The 21071-nt window shown below is 36.8% G+C and overlaps 1 long non-coding RNA gene across 1 annotated transcript; it reads left to right on the top strand.

Annotated features, from left to right (window-relative positions):
* Positions 1-11754: 11754 nt before the first annotated feature.
* On the top strand, positions 11755-16866 carry LOC147511787 (uncharacterized). The gene is made up of 9 exons (XR_015219498.1): positions 11755-11968; positions 12071-12146; positions 12246-12316; positions 12708-12778; positions 14707-14791; positions 14884-15000; positions 15120-15230; positions 15389-15469; positions 16482-16866. It is a non-coding gene; the product is annotated as an uncharacterized LOC147511787 (long non-coding RNA).
* The last annotated feature ends 4205 nt before the right edge of the window (positions 16867-21071 follow it).

A 21071-nucleotide genomic window follows, 5' to 3' on the forward strand; every position in this document is an offset into this window, starting at 1 on the left:
CAAAACATCAAAAAGTTCAAAACCAAGATTGCTAATTAGTAATCAATAAAGCATCTGGAAACAAAATTGAAGAGCAAACTACAAATTCTGACACAGACCTCAAAAAGCATATCAACTAGGGAACAAAAGATGCCATTTAACAGAGATCAGGAATGATCCCATAGATTAAACCACTAAATAAACAGAGAAACTGACACTCATATATAAGTGTTTAATTGCAAATCTTAGTTGAATCCGTGTCTAGACCAATCAACTTGAACAACAATTTTCAATAATGAAAAGTGACATGCTATTAACACCCCCCACCCCTTAAGTATAGCGTCCATACTAAATAAAAGCCTACAACAGTTCCTTCTAAAAATTGACATCTTTACCGAGAGCGGCTGAGTTAGGTAGCGGCGCCTTTCCTCCAAACTAAATTTCCCAAAACGAAGAACAAAAAACAATACAAAAAATTTCTATAAAAGCATTAAATCAATCAGCTTGACCCAATACAACTGGACTCAGATTGACCAACCAATGAATTGGCAAATAAGAATCTCATGAATCAATTTTGATTGAAACTTATCTATAAAAATATTGTTGCTTTCGGGTAACCTAGAGGTTCACAAATCCAATACCATAAAGGAAAATAAACACATTTCCAAGAAAGAGAAGAATGTAACCTTGCTCCCTGGATGCGCCATGGCATTGCAGAAGTTTGCATTTTGTTGTTGACTAACAGAGCTGGTGATAGATGTTGAATTTCACCACAGAAGGTCTCACCAACAGATCAATTAAAGACATAATCACTTCAAACATAATAAACAAGTTCTAAAGTAATGGTGAGACTACATAAACCAATATCAATTTCCCAGTTATAAATATATAGCTAAAAAGTCACACTAGTTTTTTTTTTTATGAACTAACTATTTGCATCAACCAATAAAACACTTCACACTCACAGAATAGATCTGTTGAATGGGGAAGTATATCATAGACGACGTTTGAATGAAGAACAGATCTGTTGAATGAAGAACTTTGACTCAGATTCGTGTTCAATCGGTCTTTTTTGGTACATAAATCTGCTTGAACACATCTCCGAGTTTTTTGTTTCCCACCATCTCTTCCAAAACTCTGTCATCTTGGATGCTCAGTGGGACTTTCGGTTTATTGCCATGATCTTCAGCATTTGAGAAAACCAATTCCGACAAAAGATCCTTTGAAGCAAAATTGAAGCAAGAAAATTATCCAAATTCAATATCGGCAAAAATAAAAATCGTACCTTTGAAGCAAGAAAATTTGGAGCAGTATCAAGCCAAGCAAAATTGAAGTAGTATTAACCCAAGTGAGCGAGAGAGAGAGAAAAGGGTACCTGCAGTGAGAGAGAGGGAGGAGACCTAAGAGTCAGCGGTGGTGAGAGAGAGAGGAGAGAGACTAAAGGTTATCTTTTATATTTCGACCGAAATAATAGAGCGCAATTTTTTTTGGTTTCCCTCTTTCGCGAAATTTTCAAAATTTTGATTTGTAACACTTCTCAAACGTTTTTTAAGCGTTAGAAATTAATTCATGAAATTCACCCAAATTAAAGCAACACTTAACAACATTACTAACACTTATATAGCGTTGGCAACTTGCTAGCGGTAAATAACCGTTGCAAAGCAAAAAAGGTCTGTGTTGCAAATATCCTATTATGGTGTAGTGTAAAACAGTATTGCTGCTATGTTTAGCAGAAACAATAATTAAACAAAATAAACATCGTCAGACTACTCACAGTTTTTAAAACCGAACAGCTTCCCGAAAGCGATACCCCGAAAGACCGACGTCTACTGTCGCACGAAAAGACGATCTTCCTCGTTCAAAACTTTTTCAGTAAATTTTTTTTTTCCTCCTCAAACTCTCGCTGTGTTTTTCCCTAAAAAACTCTACGTGAGAAAACTCCCCCAAAAACAAGGACAACACTTATCTATTACTTACGGGACTTTTATCCCTAAGCTGATAGTTATCATATATTATTTTATCTATTATTCATTATTATTATTATTAAGAAAATAAAAGAATAAAAACACGGGGTGTTATAATTATAGACTCATCCACCATACCGCACATAGTGTAAATCGACAAAACTTCTAAGCCCCTGTGTATATGAGCATCCGCTGTGAGGGTACATCCAAGCCGACCAAAAGAAGAACCTTACTTTAAGTGGGATTGGCACTCTCTAAACCAACTTCATAGAAAAATGCGGGGACTGTCATATGAGTTTAAGAGCTTTTAAGAGGTGCTTGTAGTTGCATATTTGTTGTGAGAGAACTCATTAAAAATCATGTTTCATTGTCACTTGGAGAATTGTCAAACGAATACTCGATGTCACTTTTTCAAGTATAGTATGTGCGACTATATCAAGTAGGGTAGAAAATTAATTTCCTAATTTTGGTCGGAACATATTGGAATTCCGTCCGAATTCCATTTTTGTAATATCTTTAAATTCCGGCAATTTACCAAACTATGGTTATGCTATGTGTTTGTGGTAATCATTGATTTCGACCGGTTTCCATGCAAAACTCCTTGTTCTTGGTAGTCCTCACATACTTGGTCAAACCGATTGCTTGCATCCTATCAAAAAACTCCTAGATTTAAGATTGTGATTTCCATATTGACATTCAACCTTAAAGTTGGTAGATCTTATTGTCGAATAACAAGACCATTGTTGTGACATATCATCTCTCGATCCATCTTTCCTTTTGTAGAATTTTTCTCAAATAAATCAGTTCATATTCCCGAGTAATTAAAAATTCATTATATCTTTCTTGGATTCACTTATGGGGGTTTATCCGAAGATCAAGACTTCTCATAGTCAATGGCCTCAACCATTCTTTGGAGAGATTGGTGTCCTCATGGATATCTTTGGCTGGTAAGAGAGTCGAGGTTGGTACCAAGATTGGAGCATGTTAGAATAGTTGTATGAACAAAGAACTAAAGTATAAACGAAGGAACAAGAGCAATAAAGAAACAAGGACAAAGAAGAATCGGGAATAACCAAGGGCTGATTAGCCGTCCTTAAGGAAAGATTTTCGCCCCTTCCAATGGTGCGTAAAGGCAACAAGCATCTTCCTCACAGGATTCAATGGTTAACAAAGCACCGACTTTGCACTAGAACAGACTACCCTCTAGAGAAAAGCAATATAACTCTCTCTGGCGGCTGATAGGAAGAAGAGAAGAATAAAAGGACTGGTTTTAGTTTTCTGTTTCTCTGAGTTGAGTTTCTGATCAAGTCTATTTTCTCTATGGACTCACAGTCCTATTTATAGAGGTTAGGAGAAAGAGAGACCAACTCCTACTAGAACACTAAAACTTGCTGCTCAAGAAAAAGGCAAAACAAGTTTAGTCCATTGGTCAAACCACTACCCACAACAGTAAGCCCAAGCCCAAGCCCGAACCCAACCCGATGTGGTGGATAACCAATGTGGGACTATCTACTATGCACTAAAGTGGAGAGAACACATATGGTTCATCTCCTCCACTTTGCACACACTCACAAGTATTTCGAAATACACTTAGAGATTCCAACAATCCCCCACTATTTCAAAATACTAATAGTCCCCCACTATTTTGGAATAGGATATTACAAAAGAAATGGGTTAACGAAATGCCAGAGAGAATCGAAAAAACAATGCATAAGATCTTTGGTGCTTTTCGGCTTGAACCGGTCATATAGGGTAACATGTCTTATAATAAGTGAAAGTGGTGGATTAAAAAATCTTTGAACCAACATTCCCTTGTAGTAAAATAGAGGACATGCACCCACATTGCTCTTTCATTATATGCCTGTTCAGCGGTGTTTTGCTTTTTGGCCCTTGCGCTACCTGTGTTATGTGAATGCTCTAGAGTATTTTTGCCTGAATACTCATAAGAACCGACCAGTTCTACATTCACGTAGGTGGATATCCATCAAGTGTACATAGCAGCCTAAAATACACTATCTCATAAAAATAATGGACTATGGATTCCATTAAGAGTAAAATAACTCATCCTTTTCTCATTGCTATTCAAGTTATACAAAGTATACAATAATGCTATCTAGTCATAGGGTGGGACGCCTCAAAGAAAGACAATAGCATACCGAGCTTAACGAGGTGACTTGTTTTTCCCTTTGAACCTACTTCATGGGATCTCCAATCACATAGTGGGTTGCCGTCGCCGGTAAGCCTCTATCTAAGGCAAAAGTCCCATCCCCTCGACGATAACCACTTGCCCTCCAAAGAAGTGGTGCGGTTAGACATGTGGCCAAACTAAGTCCAACCTAACATAATCTCTAGCAAACTGCTTGATTAAGTTATATCTCAACTTACATGTATTCTTTTCCCATTGCACATAAGATAACATGTCTTAACTATTGCAATGAGACAGTTGCAAAGCATATATACACATCGAGGTCGTTTAGAGCCAATGGGAAGATTTGCCAAGAGGTTGCTAACCCACTCAAGATCATCACATGCCTTTTCTAAAGGCGATTAGCTTGGATGATATCCAAGACACTCAATTTCCACCAAAGGTAAACACATAAACATTCTGGATCCAGTTTTATAACATATTACCCTTCTAACAATGATGGAAATCTACTAAATATCAGTCCATAACCAATGGCTCTATATAGTACTTGGATAATCGACAATATACATCAAAGTTCCTTATAAGGACACAATGGGTTATCACCAAGTATGCCATTAATGTAGGCAATGTCATGTCTCACATACATTATCCATCAAGTACAATTGGCTACCAATGATATTGACTTATTTAGTATGAGAAAACACAATGAGATTATTTTTCATAAGATGGATATTTGCCACAAAAGGTGTTAACACATGCTTACTATCATAATATCCATACTTTTCAATGAAAAATATTTCTACTAAGTGCTATAACAATATAATGAGACCAACATGAGTTTTAATTCCTATATTCACCACCATTCAATTTCAGTAGTGCCCAAATTCCCTATACCATCCGGCCGGTCCGGTTTAAGGTATGTATTTGTGGGCCTTCAACCATATTCAAACGCCAACATCTTGACAACCTGAATATAGCATTTACAAAAATGAGTTTAACAACATAATAAACTATCATTTTCAATGACGGTTTATGATGTGTTTCAAATAGGAATTTCTCTGTCTCATACACATTCTCAATGCTAGCACTCATGATATTAAATCATCTAAACAAAGAGAGATTAACACATATGTCTTGCTTTTGCTCTAAAGAAAGTACACATTTTTTATCAACAACGGTGCTTTGACATCCATATGACACTAATATGTTGTTGAATTGCTCATGCCATTTATAGGCGCTTGAATCAACTCATACAAAGATTTAACTAAATTGTATACCTTCAGCTCATCACCTGGTACTACTTGGTATTGTAGTTCCAAGACAACTACTCAACTAGAGTCTTTAGAATTATGTAGAAGAAATTCTAGTTATATGAGCAAGGTTTCAAAATAGTATAAATCTTGTCTCTGATTGAAACCCCTTGGCTATTATTATTAGCATTGTATGTTGCAATACAACTATCACGTTTTAGTTTTCTTTTGAAGATCCAATTCAACCTATAGATCCCCCAATAAATCAAGAGTCCAGTTTAGAGGAGTTGTATCCTTCAAAAAGGACACTTCTCATAGACAGACAACTTCCTTATAGGTTAATGAATCTTCCTCAAGAAACATATAAACATCATCACCGTGAATGGTGGAAATACTCATTGATAGTCTTCCAAATTTCTTGTGCAGAAATAATGGGATTATCTTATGTAGTTCATTATGAACATTCAACCACTCTATGCCAATTTCTTAGAAAGCACAACCTCAAATAAAATTAGCATATAAGACATTCAATAATAGTGTGGTATCTACAAAATTGTTATCACTCATGACAACTGAAAACAAATATCACTATTATGAGTTTCACCAATGAACATCTACTAGATAATTCTAGGTCTCAGAAAGACTTCTTTTAGATTCATTCACAATAGCCTTGGCAAGACACCCCCCACATTTTGAAGCATTTTTGGATAGGCCCAAGACCTTTCCATACTTTGTAGTTCAGTGTCTTTCCAATTATCTTGTGAGATGAACTATGGTAAAACAGTGTTATGCATATGGGTCACCACCCCCCACAGTTCAATAGTTACTCAACTTAATCAAACTTACATGCAAAACACATTATACCGCTACAAACACTAAAAGAAACAACAACACTAAAATGCACTCTTATGACAAGAATATACTTTACTCAAGTCTATGATTCTGGATCATATTAAACATAGTCATATTATGTTCATGCTATCTATATGAAAGGAAATCCACAAGTGATTCAAATGAATTTTAAAGAATAGAAGAATTAGATGAAAAAGGTTTTACCCAAGATAATATCATTATCATTCTTTTTTTCATCATTCAACATTCCAACTTATATAGAGAGACAATCCACGCACTTGTACATCACCTTGACTATTTATTCATAGTCATAGGAGGATAATGCCTAATAAGACAATCCACAAGTCGTTACATCTCCTTGTCTAAAATAGTCACTGGAGGATATTGTCTAAGAAGACAATCCATAACCTTACATCTCCTTGACTAAATTAGGTTTAGAAGGATATGATTGTTTCTCATATTGTTTCCTCTCACAGACAACGATGCTCATTATTTAATAATATATGACATGGTTAAACTTCATGCCTATATTAAATAATGCATTCATGCCAAACATGGTTAATATCATATCATAGGTTCAGAAAAAGTAAACTTTAATTGTACCCCTCACAACAAAAAGTATACGATATTTAAGCAAATTTAGCCACTGAATATGCAAAACAACTGAGGACTCCACCTCCTCTTTTTACATGAGCTCAAGTAAGATAGAATACCCTATCAACAAGACCTCAAGTATTACCACAACATCTAATGGCTCAACCCATTAATGTCTTCAACTAGAAAAATTTACCAATAAACTATTATCAAGTTTAAAGTAAATCCACTATGATTAATATCCAAAACTAGCATGTTACACAACTTTAACATATGCTATATTGGATATAAGCTACAAGTTACTTCATCTAACATGTATTTTCACAACAGTACAATTATAAACATCGTCTAACAACACGTTCACTCAATAAAGGTAAGCAATTATGCATTGAATACATTATAATTACTATCCATAATTTGAGTGTGATTGATATTAAATATCTTAAGGTCACTCTTAGACCATCTACATATGTACAAAGAAAATAATATCAAACTACTTCTAGTCAAACCAATTAATATCTTAGTGATAAACACGTATAATTTGTTGACTAGGTTATTAAAAAAGTTTAAGCTTAGGGATTTTCCTCCTAAGAAAAACTAGCATGCAACTCAAGGCAAGAATATCACCATATAATCAAACCAAAAGAATTGCAATGAGTGAAAGAATACGATACCTAACCGATTGAAAAATCGGATTACCATATTTTCCTCCTTCTAGAAAAACAGTTCAAAAGAACTGTAATTCTGAACCAGCTCAGGACGAATTGAGTATCAAGCCTTATACCACTGGAAAGCTCTTTGAATCAGCTATCCAACACAAGAAGCGGATTGCAAAACCGAGCTCTGAGCTGAAAGTTATAGCAGTTTCGTGAACGAAAGTGACGAGCTGTCAAAAAGACGAACTTTGACGTTTTTCTTGATAGAAATCTCATATTTGACTCCCACAAACGTAGGAGAAAAGTCTACAACCATATAGGGTTTGATAAACCACAAAAGATCAATAAATATTCAATCTTTAATTGGTTTCCCTATCAAAAACGAAATTATTAGAAAATTTCTAAAGTCATAACCCAATAACACAAACAATAACTCAAAGTAAAAGACTTATCTTTTGATTGTCGTATTAAAGCACTCTCCTTTGTTCTACTACAAAAATCTTTCCTTAAGATTGTTAGAATAGTTGTATGAACACAAAGAACTAAAGTAGAACGAAGGAACAAGTAGCAATAAAGAAACAAGGACAAAGAAGAATCGGAATAACCAAGGCTGGATTAGGTCGTCCTTAAGGAAAGATTTAAGCCCCTTCCAATGGTGCGAGTAAAGGCAACAAGCATGCGTCTTCCTCACAGGATTCAATGGTTAACGTTGAGCCTGACTTTGCACTAGAACAGACTACCCTCTAGAACAACAATATAACTCTCTCCGGCAAGGGCCGACAGAAGAAGAGAAGAATAAAAGGATCTGGTTTTAGTTTTCTGTTTCTCTGAGTTGAGTTTCTGATCAAGTCTATTTTCTCTATGGACTCACAGTCCTATTTATAGAGGTTAGGAGAAAGAGAGACCAACTCCTACTAGAACACTAAAACTTGCTGCTCAAGAAAAAGGCAAAACAAGTTTAGTCCATTCGTCAAACCACTACCCACAACAAGAAGCCCAAGCCCAAGCCGAACCCAACCCGATGTGGTGGATAACCAATGTGGGACTATCTACTATGCACTAAAGTGGAGAGAACACATATGGTTCATCTCCTCCACTTTGCACACACTCACAAGTATTTCGAAATACACTTAGAGATTCCAACAGAGCATACATGAGAAGAGAAGCTTTTCGGTGGCTTCGCCACCAACCGACTGAACCGGCTACGGGTATGGTTTATTAGATGAACTATCTCACCCTCCCCGAAATATTTGCATGTGTCGGGTTCTCAAGCTTTTTCGTCTATCATTCCGTCCGCATGATTCGATAAGAGATTACGAGTTGAGCTTGCTTTCAAGTAAAGAAGATGTTAGATGGATGACCGAAAGGTGTTTGGGCATGTGCCCTCTACGGAGCGGAAATAAAGGGAAATCAGTTAGATGGTGGGCATGTTTATTAGCAAATAAGAATAGAAAAGATTAGGAACATTTTTGGTAAAGTATGTAATCGACTATGTTTCACTTATTGGAACTTTGCTTATATCACCGCGATTAATCGCCATATTTACGTGTCAAATTTATTTCATCCCACAAAAGAGGAAAGATAGGATCTATGTGTCAAATTGACAATGGTCTTATATCCTACCAATCCCAAATTTGTTTATGTTCTGCTTTTTCATTACGTTTGTGTACATGTTGTCTAAGTCCATTCCTCTATCTTCGTAAAATATCTTAAAACAAAGTAAATAAAGGTTCATCATAGATGACCATGCACGCATTACCAAACATGGTTTAAAGTCCTGGATTGTGTCTTGGAGAGGAATGAGTCGATACATTGGATTGTTCGATTTGATTAGTCAAGAATTTATCAATCCAGTCTTTATTGAGACATATTGCTTTGCTTTGAAGAGACACGCACCTTAAGATTAGAGCTCCGGGGAATGAGTCTACAAGTTATTATACATTTATCTGCACATACCAAAGTAATATTCCACCTCTTGAAATGCTTTGGAATATATATTTGATAACTTGAGATTTTTGTGAACAATATGTGGATGATTTCGTGTTCGTCTCAAGTGGATGCAATCACTTTATTAGTGGGTGGAATGATTTTCTCAGAGGTGTTGCTTTTACACCCAACACTGAAGAGTTTGTTTCATTTTGGAATGATATTTGGTTGCGGGAGTCACCTTTGAGGGAGCGATTTGGTGACATGTATATGTTCTCCAATAACAAAGATGCAAAGGCTGTGGACTACATGATTTGAGGGTGGAATGGAGTAGGGTTTGAATGATTGACTACCATTTACCAAAGGGGAGAGAAGTTTGTAGAGATTGATAGGAGAAAATGTGTTTGTGACAATAAGAATTCTCAGTGAAATTTTTCTACTAGGTTTTGGCCAAGAAGTTTGTCTAAGGTAGAATTCTCGTTGAAATTCATCTACCAGATTTTGGCCAAGAAGTTTGTCTTGGAAAATCTTACAAGTGATGAGTGGATTCATTACTTTCCTTACAAGAAAGATATGGAAGAACTCAGCTCCATTTAAAGTGACTTTCTTTTGTTGTTTTGGAGAGAATAAAAGCTATAGATGTCTTGAATAGAGGAGTTATGGATCTCCAAAATATCTGTTCACTATGCAAGGAATAAGAGAATCTGGATCACATTCTTCTTGCATGTGCCTTCTCAAAGGGCGTATGACCGTATGAGAGCTATTGCTTTCATCTTTCAACATATTTTGGAGGTGACCGATTAACATCAAGGAGATGCGTAGTAGGAAGGTTGTTTCTCAACGACTTTCTAGCAAGGCCACATGGATAGTGGAGCGTCTCCATAGTGCTATTGTGTGGATCTTGTAGAAGGAGAGAAATACAAGAATCTGTCAGATAGTAGAAAAGGATGTGTACAAGGTTGTGGAAGGATCAAAGATGAGCTACATCATTGGGCATGCACGAGTCCTTGCTTTAGAGGGGTGACTTATGAAGATTTTATTTGTAATCGGGACACTCTTATATTGTGAATTGGATTTGTAATTGGGAAGGGATGCTTATGGTGGCTTGCATTTTCATGCTTTGAGAACCAATACTTGTAAACTCGTATAAATTCTGTAATATTAATGAATGAATTTTATCGATATAAAAGAGAGAGGACGTAATCATTTTTTCATGGTGTAACTGCAGCTTGTCAATCAACTATTCACAACTGATGTAGTACCTGGTGAAGAAGAAGTTAAAGATAGTGATGGAAATGGCTGAAGAAGCTATCCATGCTCAAGAAAGAGACCCACACTTCGCATTTGCTAACCGTGTGTAGAGAGATCGACTATGGTAACTCCTATTTTTCAGGGTAAGCTTTTGATCTCATAATTAGTTAAAGTATTAACATCTCTTTTGCTATTCTTATTCATGAAGCTTTTATCTTGTTGCAGCCCATCAAAATTAGTGACCCTTCAAAGGTTGACCAAGAAGCGCTTGTGAATACTTTAATAGTTGTTTTAAGGATCCTTCGGCTTTTATGTCCTAATTGTTGGGAATCTAAATCCATCGGTGGCACCTCCATTAATTTTACAATATTTGGCAAGAACTCTTTTACGTTATTGGCTTTAGATGTTGAAAAAGTCAAATCCAAACCGATCGGGTTATTTCCTTTGATTCAGGGTGAATACCTAAACCCCCAAGCCAATATTACATTTCAATCGAGATGAACTAAGAGGGTTACCATTGACTTTTCCCGCAAGCATTATTCGGTATGTAGTTTTACACAGTTCCCTCAAGTCTTTGGTGCTTTTTGATTTTCGGAGTAAATGAGATTCTCGTGACGCTTTTGGTTGTTGTTTTGTAGCTTAAGTAGTTCACACCGTGGTGGAAGCATAATGTTCGGTCCGGCTAACCTTTCCTATTGAGCTGAAAAATGGATCTATGGCAGTGATACTTATTGTAAAGCCCTGAATTATTATTAAGGGTATTTTTGTAAATTTCATATTAAATCTAGGGTCATTTATGTAAATTGGTCGTCGGGTTTATATTTCAAACGTACGTAACTTACTGAAACTTAACTCCAACTCCTAAGCCCCGTTAGATGAGCAAATCTTATTCGAAAATTTGACCAAAAATGGCGGTTAGCGGTTTTCTGCGTGCGAAGCTGGCACGAGTTAACAGCTTACACGCATGATTGGGTCATCATTATAGCATGCAGTGAGATAGAATATAGAAGATTAAATTTAGCGGGATGAGCCGGAAAAATAATTACGACGCGACGTCAAATTCGTTAGTGGTTAGGAGTCTAAGTAGGACGTTAAGTTTAATTAGGATATATTGGGCTTGGGCTTAAATATATCGCGGCCCAAATAAAAAAAAAAACAAAAATCGCGAAATCAAATTGCACCTCTTCTTCCCCAATTCGCACCTCTTTAAAACCCTAGGAGAGAGAAACTCCCTTCTCCCCCAAATTCAGTGATTCAAACCAAGAATTAGAACACCCAATCCTTAGAAACTATAAACCCAAGTGTGCAGCTTTGAAAATTGAGTGGAATTTCATCGTAGTTCCGCGAAAGGTAAGTTAAATTCGTTTCAAATTAATGTTTAGATTCAAATTCAATAGCTTGAGGTTGTATTTGATGAGAGATATTGAATGGGGTGGTTGTATAATTCGATAGTAGCTATTTGGAGAGGAATGGCTTAACGAAATCAGCCGAAAATCCTTGGAGTGCGTCGTGTTTCAGTGAAAGGTTAGTGAATTTCGCTTACAATAAATAATTTGAACTCGATTTTTATGTAGTTGGTTGTATTGAGGAAGTATAATTGAAATGGGGTGGGTTTAATGTGCATGAGTCGGGTTTGGAGACGGAGAGCATTTAAATTGTGGAGAAGCAAGCTAAGGAGGCGATTTTTGTTCCGATTTGGTAAGAATTTGGTTATTCATTTCAAATTCGAGAGGGACAACCTGTTAATGTGAAGTTCGAGATTCATGTCGATTTATAACCTGTTAATGTGAATTTCGAGATTTAATATGAATCGGGCGGATGGATTGGTTGTAGTTAAAATTTGGAATTTGAATTGAGATGTGATAGGATTGACGCCGATATGAGGGGCCCGCCATGGCGGAATAGCCCGTAGAGACCGTCGAGTAACAAAGGTTCAAATGGCTTGTAGCTCATTGACCGTAGTTATAGGAAAAAAATACCGAAACCAATTTCTTAACGCCGAGATTTCTTCTCGGCTTACACTAGTTAAGAATTCCTCGTTGTTCGATCAATTCTAACAACCGACGATATGTATATATCATTATTATAGGAATTCGAAGTTGATTGGTTAAAGCGGGCTCGATTTGGTTAAGTGGGCTTGAGGAGAAGGAGCTTGCTAAGGTAGGAACCTACATACCAATATATAGTCTGCTTATTTTCATGCATGATTTGAATTGTTTAAATAGGAAATAGATAGTTGCGTATCAACCATGCATGTATATATGATATTCATGTTTTTACCTTTGTATTTCCTCGATATAAACCTGTATATATAGATAGCTTTCGTGTGAAATGGTTTTTTTGGTAAAATCGGGGTAGCGGAGATTTGTTTTCTTTGTTAAAAGAGAAAACTGGTTTTGGGAAGGGTTCGCGTCTCTTGTCTCAGTAAGGAGACAGAGAGATGGATTTTGTATGCGAGTGAGGATTACCCGGGTTGTTTGTAAATATGTGTGAGAGGTTGGATTGTCCCGGGATAGAAGTTTCAGGAAGTTTACGATGATTCGCCGTTTGGGAATCATCGGTTGTTATTTACTATGACCGCCCGTTTGGGAGTCATATGTTGTTTTACTTTCGATGGGGAAATCCAGGAACTCACACATAAAGAACCAACCAGTTTAAAAAGAAAAACTAAATATGTAAATAGAGTATTTGAAAACAATTGGTAATCTGAGTATATATATAGATATTACTATGCTTATCACGAGGGATTTAGAAAAGGAATTGTGAATTCCTATAAAGAAGGAACCGTTGTCGAAATTCCGAGACGGTTAGCATTCTAAAGATTCCAACGTGGTGTTCACCTTCGAGGTGGTGGGCCACCTTTAAAGGGATGCATCACTGGATGTAGTCCGGGGAATTCCTTTTCTACTTTTCTAGATAACCATGTTTTGCGTATCCGCGGTCTGTATGGTGATTAGCTTGTGTGGGGTTACATGCTACCTCGATGAGGTTTTAGATGCGAGGAGTGAGAGTTTAGTCCCCCTGGATGTGTCGATCGGGATCTGGCGATCTGCGGTCGTCGAGCGGTTGACCCCGTAAGTTAGGTGACACCGTGTATGGGGTCGTTGTCACAGGCCCACCGAGCCCTAAAAGCTTTGGGGATTTTGTGTGTAATGAAACACAACAACGGCATTTCGACTCCCTGCGGTAAAATCGAAAACAACGGTGTATGGTTCACACTAATTGAAAATCTTGAACCGAGATTGCTCTTTGGATCGGGGAAAAGTACGGTCGTACCCTACCCTCACCATTCTAATAGGATGCAACGCCACAATAGTTGTATGATGATTGTGAAAACTCTATTTTGTATATCAATGAAGCATGTCGAGATGATTTCGCTAGTTAGTGATGTATATATACATAGTCACAATATTTGAATACTATTATAGAAACCCCCGCATGTTTTAAATGTTTTCTATAAGTAGACTATTTATTGGTTATGTGTGTTTCTATTTGGGCATCGTTGTTGCTCATCCTACTTAACATTTCGGGACGAGGCGATTCGCGGAGGAGGTTTTTCCTAACCCTAGCGATGATGGTCATGGCGATTCGGGAGGATTCCCTTATGCTTGACGAGGACAGAGTCAAGTTTGTAGTTTGGGTTGTATAGAGATAGTCTAGGCATTTTGGTTGTATATTTATAGAGCTCCGCTCCTTTTGATGTATTTATTTGATGTATTCGAGTAGCAGTTACACTTAAACAGTGGGTGGATGTATATAATGTTGTTTAGAAGGTTGGGTTGTATATATATGGTTGTTGGAAGTTTGTAGTTTAGGATTTCCAGGTTATGACAGGTTTATGACAGGTTTTAGGGTTTACGAAGGTCGATTAAACAAAGGAAACTCTGCCAAAATTTTGGTAGAATTGTGAGGGTGTCAGCCTCGAGATTCACTCATCGTTCTTGGGATGTGTGCTGGGGTCTCGGGGCGTGACACTTATTAAATATGTTGGCTATCATGTGTTTTAGCAAGTCCTCTTTTTAAGAGGCCAATTCTATTTGATCCAACTAACAGATTTTTAATTTTGTATTATCTTTAATTGAACAAAGATTGAAGAGGTTCACTTTGTTGGGTTTTTGAGCAAACTTCTTGAAACAAAGATCATGCAAGCTCCTCCGCCTCAAGCATGGGCAGGTATTTTTTTTTAAGTAGTTTTTCGTTGAAATATTTGTCTATTCATACCATTATCTAGATTGAATTTATGATGAATCGTATGTATGTCGCAGGTATACTCTGTTGGTGTCTCTGTGTTCCTTGGTGGCAATAAACCTTCTAGGAATGGGGATGTGCGTAGTGATCTTTGTGTTACTTTCTCTTGTGATCTTGACATCTCGTGGAAGCTGGTGGGTTTTTTTGTGTATAGCATTAGTTGATGTGATGATTTACTGCAATGCTTGTATATCTTGATATTTATCCAAGAATCTTAATTTGCTCAAATTGTCAAGATCACCTCTCTTTGCAGGTTGACATTGTATTGAATGAAATATCATGTCGTCAGGAGGAACGCCCCTCAGAACAGGATGTTTCGACTATCCTTGGGATTGAGCAACAGGCCCATGAAAATGACTTGCAGGTTAGTTCTGTGATGACCCTCTTCCCTCTATTGTCTATGTTGTCCCCACTTAAACTGACGTGGGTTTAAATCAGGACAATATTGTCTAGTTACAAATTCCAGTAATTCTAGTTACAAAGGCATGCATGTCGTAGTCTCACAAAGGTGTGTGCTTGCAGGAAAACTATTACTGGCTTGATAGGATTCTCCGCAGCTACCAGTCATGATTGTATTATGGTGATGTCAGTGCTTCGTTCAAGGTTGGTAGTGTGCAACTAGTAAATTTTGATCCAGTTTAGCTTAATTAACTCTAATTTGTTACTTGGAAAGCGGAAAATTGTCAATATATAACTAACAAAAAGAGGAAGTAAGGTAGGAAAGGAAGCCTACAACGAGAAGAGTGAAAAAAAAAACAAAGACAGAGAAATAGAAATTTTATCTAGACTCAAGCAAGAAAGATTAGGTCATTCTTTAAATAACAACAGATCCAAAGGAAAGGCGAAGATCCCAAACGATCTCCTCCTGGTTTGTTTAGATTTGAGAAGATGCATATGTAAAGTGATAGATCAAGGAATTTTCCTCGATGAAACCATGTACTCATATTTAGAAAAAGTCCCTCTAATGATCATACTCTGAGGGAGGATTGTAAGCATTATGCTTTAATTTGAAATGGAACGGTTAGGGGTCTGCCGTAACGGCGTAACCCCCAACTTATTCAAGGACAAAAACAAATTCCATTTCATTGATGTACTAGCTCTGGTTCAGTTTAAACTGTTGAAAAACAAGACCAAAAGAGGTACTTTTAAGCATCAGTATTTTGAAACCATAAGAAGCGGGGACATTGGGAGTTTTTGTTAATGTGTTTATGTGTACAAGCTCACCACCTAACTTTAACACCATTCATGTCGCCTATTTCTTGTAAAATAATGTTTCCTTTATTTTTTTAATTCTTCTTTTACATCTCGGTTCAAGACGAAGGGTGCAAGAAAGTTAGAGAATCTTTAAGACCATCAGTGGCACAGTCAGCTTTACAACGAATATTACCATCACCGTGCAAAAAACAGTACACTGTAATAATTCTAATGCCCCAGATCTCTTGGTTCGAGTCACTGAAGTCACTCCTTCAATCTGCTACAGACAGATGTAGGAAAGACACAATCGTAAGACCTTTGTATTGACAAGCACATACTGCTACTGTGTATTTACGTTTGTGTATGTGAAAGTAAAGTTGAAGTACTAATTACATATTTTTTTTCATCTTCACTTTGGCAGATCTTGGCCGCTGTATCAGGTGCAGTGTTTTTGGCTTCCAGCTTATGGAGATACTCACGACATACTCTAAAATCTTAAAATTTATCAAAGTTTCAAGTTACTGAAGATAGAACAAGACATCAACAAGGGAGAAGTGATTGTCCTTGTGCAGACCAATAGAAGGTACATTGACCTAAAAGGACAGCCACAAAGAAATTTCCCCATTGACCGAGGCGTTCGTTTTTGGTGTCGCTCCTAGTTTTACATGAAAGTAGGGGCCCCCCAATCTGAGTAACTGATATGATATTCATTTCTCATCTTGTAGCAATCATCCATTACACAATAACAACATTGACTCGGTTGTCATTTTACTTTTCAAAGGATATATAGGGTTCCATTACTTCCATATAAGCAGGGGAGTCCCCCAATCTGAGTAATTGATTAGGTATTCATTCTTACTCTCTAGCATTCCCCAATAACAAGAATGTATTGACTTAGTTGCAATTCTGTTCTGGCTGGCTGAACATTGGTCTGATGCAGAGTACTTGCGTTTAAGATGGATGTGGAAATCGAAGGAGCTAGGGGGATTAGTGAATTACTCTTTTGAGTGTTTCTGTAGTCTGTGGACGCAGATTTTGATTTTGATTTTGATTTTCGTAACTGACTGAAGCTCTTGTCCCAGAATTTCAAACAATTATTCAGAGATAAAATCTCTTAACATAATGTCTTAACATAAAGTGGTGTTGGCGATGAGATCAGGAGGTATCCCAGAATCATAAAGATTAATGACCCATTGCGTATTTGCTTGCCAAACAAACAAACCTATTATGACACGTGGTCGTTCCCGCTATAAGATTTATAGTGATTCTCTTTGAAGAGATTCCATGCCACTCGGAATGTTCTCAATTTTGAGTGCCGGCACTAGTGGCTGGACTTAATCAATCGTTTTCTAGTATTTGTGCTTTGAACCATTTTTTAACGCTGTCTCTATATACACTGGAACACTCGGTTAGATTATTCAATATGATCTGTATCATTAGTAGGTAGTTTGAAATTCTAATTCAGTGGGAGTTGGGGTTGAGGATACCCTCTACCAGTAGTGGTATTAGGTAATAGAAGTTAGACTCCTTTTCAATGACAACAATGAATTATGAAAAGGCATGACGAATAGTAAAGGCAGCTTTCAACGGAGCAAAAAGTGTTTCCTGTGCGTCTACAGGCAGTGTGGTCGGTAACATTCTCTAATCAAGTGTTTCACTTTCAACTTTTCAGGCCTGCTGTAATTCCATTCGTTACCATTTGGACAATCTCACAACAATCACCTGCTATACACTTCTATAGTTCTATGGACCAAGTGGAAAGGAGAACACACAAACTTCAGTTCTTTAGGGAGCATATGTATCAAATAAAATCATTTGAAAATAATTTAGCATCTCTTAAGTGCTCCTTTCTTTTTTTTCCTTTTTGCATTTACTGGACATGCATTAGAAACAAGTAACCGAAGTGATGGACTGACAAAGATTCAGTGCCATACTGACGGAATAACTTCGAATGTAAGATTTAAGCTTTTATATAACAAACTGTAGTGGATGAATTCACACTAAATAATCGAAAGTACTAATACTTTAGAGAGAGCGGTTGAATTTTTGCGTTATAATGAAAACACTCTAAACAAGGTACATGGACCAGGACTCCAGGAGTCAGAATGTAATATTGACAACTAACTTTACATTAGAGCATCTCCAATGGAGCGTGTAAACTATATAGAGCGGAAAGTTTACACTCCAAGTGTCAAAAAACTCTATCTAATGGGGTGCTAAACCGTAGGTAATAGACTATTAGTTGATAGAGGGGCTGGAGAATTTCCAATCTCGCTATCAGTTGATAAATAGCCCGTGAGACACTTGAACACACGTTTAAACAAAAGAAATATTCGGACGTCACTTTGAGTATCGTCTCTATCTATTTCTAAAATCATAATTTGAAAATTTTAAACTCACACTGTTGTCCCGCTTAAAGAGGGATGACAGTTTAAAATTGAACTTTTTTACACTTCTCCACTGAAAACAATAGAAAATAGATATTTATGGACTATACAATAATTTACAATTGGAGTTGTAAAATCCTAATGGTCCTAGATAGAGCCCCATTGGAGATGCTCTAACTAGGAGTATTATCCATGTTAAACATTTAGAATTCGAGTTACATCATACCATAGAAAGATGGCCAGTCGAAGAACTAGAATAAGAACAAATTCTGCAAATTCCTTACTCCACATGTGAAAGGCCACCACCAGCTTCAAATAATAAAAATTGACAAAAAAGTTGCAAAATGAGATGTCTAGAGTTTGTAAATTATGTGTAAAGATAAACTTTGTCATAAGAGCTAACGAAACAACCAACGCATTGAGCTTGTTTCAACGTACAGAAGACTCTAATGAAGAATGTTTTCTGCTAAAACTTAACAGGCATAGCTCTGAGAACAGGGACGGAACTAGGATTCTAAGGCAGGGGGTGCGAGATTATGTGCACACTCCACTCCTAAAAAAACTATAAAATATTAACATCGAAAGTAAAAATTTATCTTATTTTTGTTTTTGTTTTTTTGTTTTTTTTTAAATGGAAATTTTATTGATAATTAATGATAACAAGTTTTACAAATAATTAAGACAAACGTGCAACAAGCTCCGCTGCAAGTCCTTTCTAAATTTGTTTTTTGTTTTTTGTTTTTTTTTGGATTGAGGTCTGACCTTCTTTAAGAATTGAGAGTGAAAGAAAGGAGAGAAAGCTTACAGGTTTGTTATGGGTGATTAGAATTATACAAACTAACCAGTTGGCATTTGGCTATTTGTTTTAGTCTCATTAACACATCAAACATTCAAAGACACATTTGTCTTTCTTTAATGGTTTTGGATTCAAAATAAATAATAAATGATACTTTTGTAAGGGCAAAAAGAGAAGTAAAAAAAACATAGGGAATTTTGAGTTAACCCCCCACAGATGAGTAGCGGTTTGACTAAACCCCCCATTTTTAAAATCATTTGAGTTTGCCCCCCACTCCGTCAATTTTGTGTGTAACAGACGTTGGTATTTTAGCTATTGACCATTTTACCCTTATGAAATATTGCCACCCACATTAACACGTTAAACCTAGCTTTGCGAAAACCCCCCAAACGTTGCCATTATTTAATTCTTGCACTCTCTCTCTCTCGTATTTTACATAATACCCATTTTGCCCTTATGAAATAGCCGTTGAGTTTTATATAAATCTCATCACCTCCTCGACGGCTCGACCCTTTAGTCTGCAATCAACACAAATCTCATCTCATTTTTATGGGCGGTGGCACTTACGAGGTTAGCAACACAAATCAACCATCTCAGGTTCTATTATTACACTTAATCTTCTTCCTGACCTTCTTCTTCTTCTGCTTCTTCTTCGTTGACTGTTTACTTAAACATTGGGGGGTTTATGCAAATAACATATTGACGTTTGGGGGGTCTACACTAACTAATATTAAACCTCAACCTTAATTTGTTTTGTTACGTTTCAGATTGCAATGTCATCATCAAAAGCAATCAACTATGGGTCTTGTTTTGTTTGTGGGGATGCGAGGCACCTTTGGAAGGTTGATTGTCGTTGGCTTGATTATCCCCTGTGTTTTAGGATGTCCGGATACTATGAGGGTTATTTGGAGTGGGCAAGAACACACTAAAGGATTGAGATTCCTCGGATGTAATAGTGCACCAAGATGCAACGGTTACAAATGGATAGATGTACCAACTAAAGCAAAAGGGGAAGGTGTGGAAGTGGAAGTGGAAAGGAGTGAAGTGAAGAACAAAGAGAAGTCTAAAGAGGAGGGAAACTTAAGTTGTGTATTGATGGTGTTATTAAGATGAATATTGAAGGCGATTATTAATGCGATGTAACTGAACTTGTGAGGAAATTAGCATTTTAATGTAATGGATATATTCAAGTCTATATTTAATTCTGACATAGTGTTCAAGTCTACATTTAAGTCTGACATGTTAATATGATAAAAAATGCATAACAGCAAACATGCCTTAAAATGATCAAAACACAGCACTTAAGAAGTCTTACAACAAATCCATAACACAACACTTAAGCATACATAACACTTCTCTAACACTTAATAGAATAACAAATCAAGTACATTTTACATAGCACTTGACTCAGGTCTGACACAACAAATCAAGTACATTTTACACAAATCATTAAGTCTTACAAAGAAATCATTGAAGTCTTACACATAACACTTAACTTAACCTCGTCTTTACAACAAATCCATAACACAACACTTACAAAACCCCATAAAAACATAGCATTAATGTAGTCAAGACTCGCTTTGTGAAGAAGCTTGAGAGGATGTTGTACCCTTCCTGGACCTCTTTCTTGGAGGTGGCATTGGTGGCATTGCAGGTATGTTCAGGGCTGGCCTCAATGGAGCAACATTTTCTTGAGTTTGAATAGGTTTAGACTGGCTAGGTTGTGGACCTTGTGAACTTCCAAATAAAAGTTCAGATGGATGATCTTGATTAGAAACATTTCCCCCCCTCCTCCTACCCCTAGCACCTCCCCCCGCCTCTTCCTTCC

The sequence above is a fragment of the Coptis chinensis genome, chromosome 3, assembly GCF_015680905.1.
Source record: "Coptis chinensis isolate HL-2020 chromosome 3, ASM1568090v1, whole genome shotgun sequence".
Taxonomy (NCBI): domain Eukaryota; kingdom Viridiplantae; phylum Streptophyta; class Magnoliopsida; order Ranunculales; family Ranunculaceae; genus Coptis; species Coptis chinensis.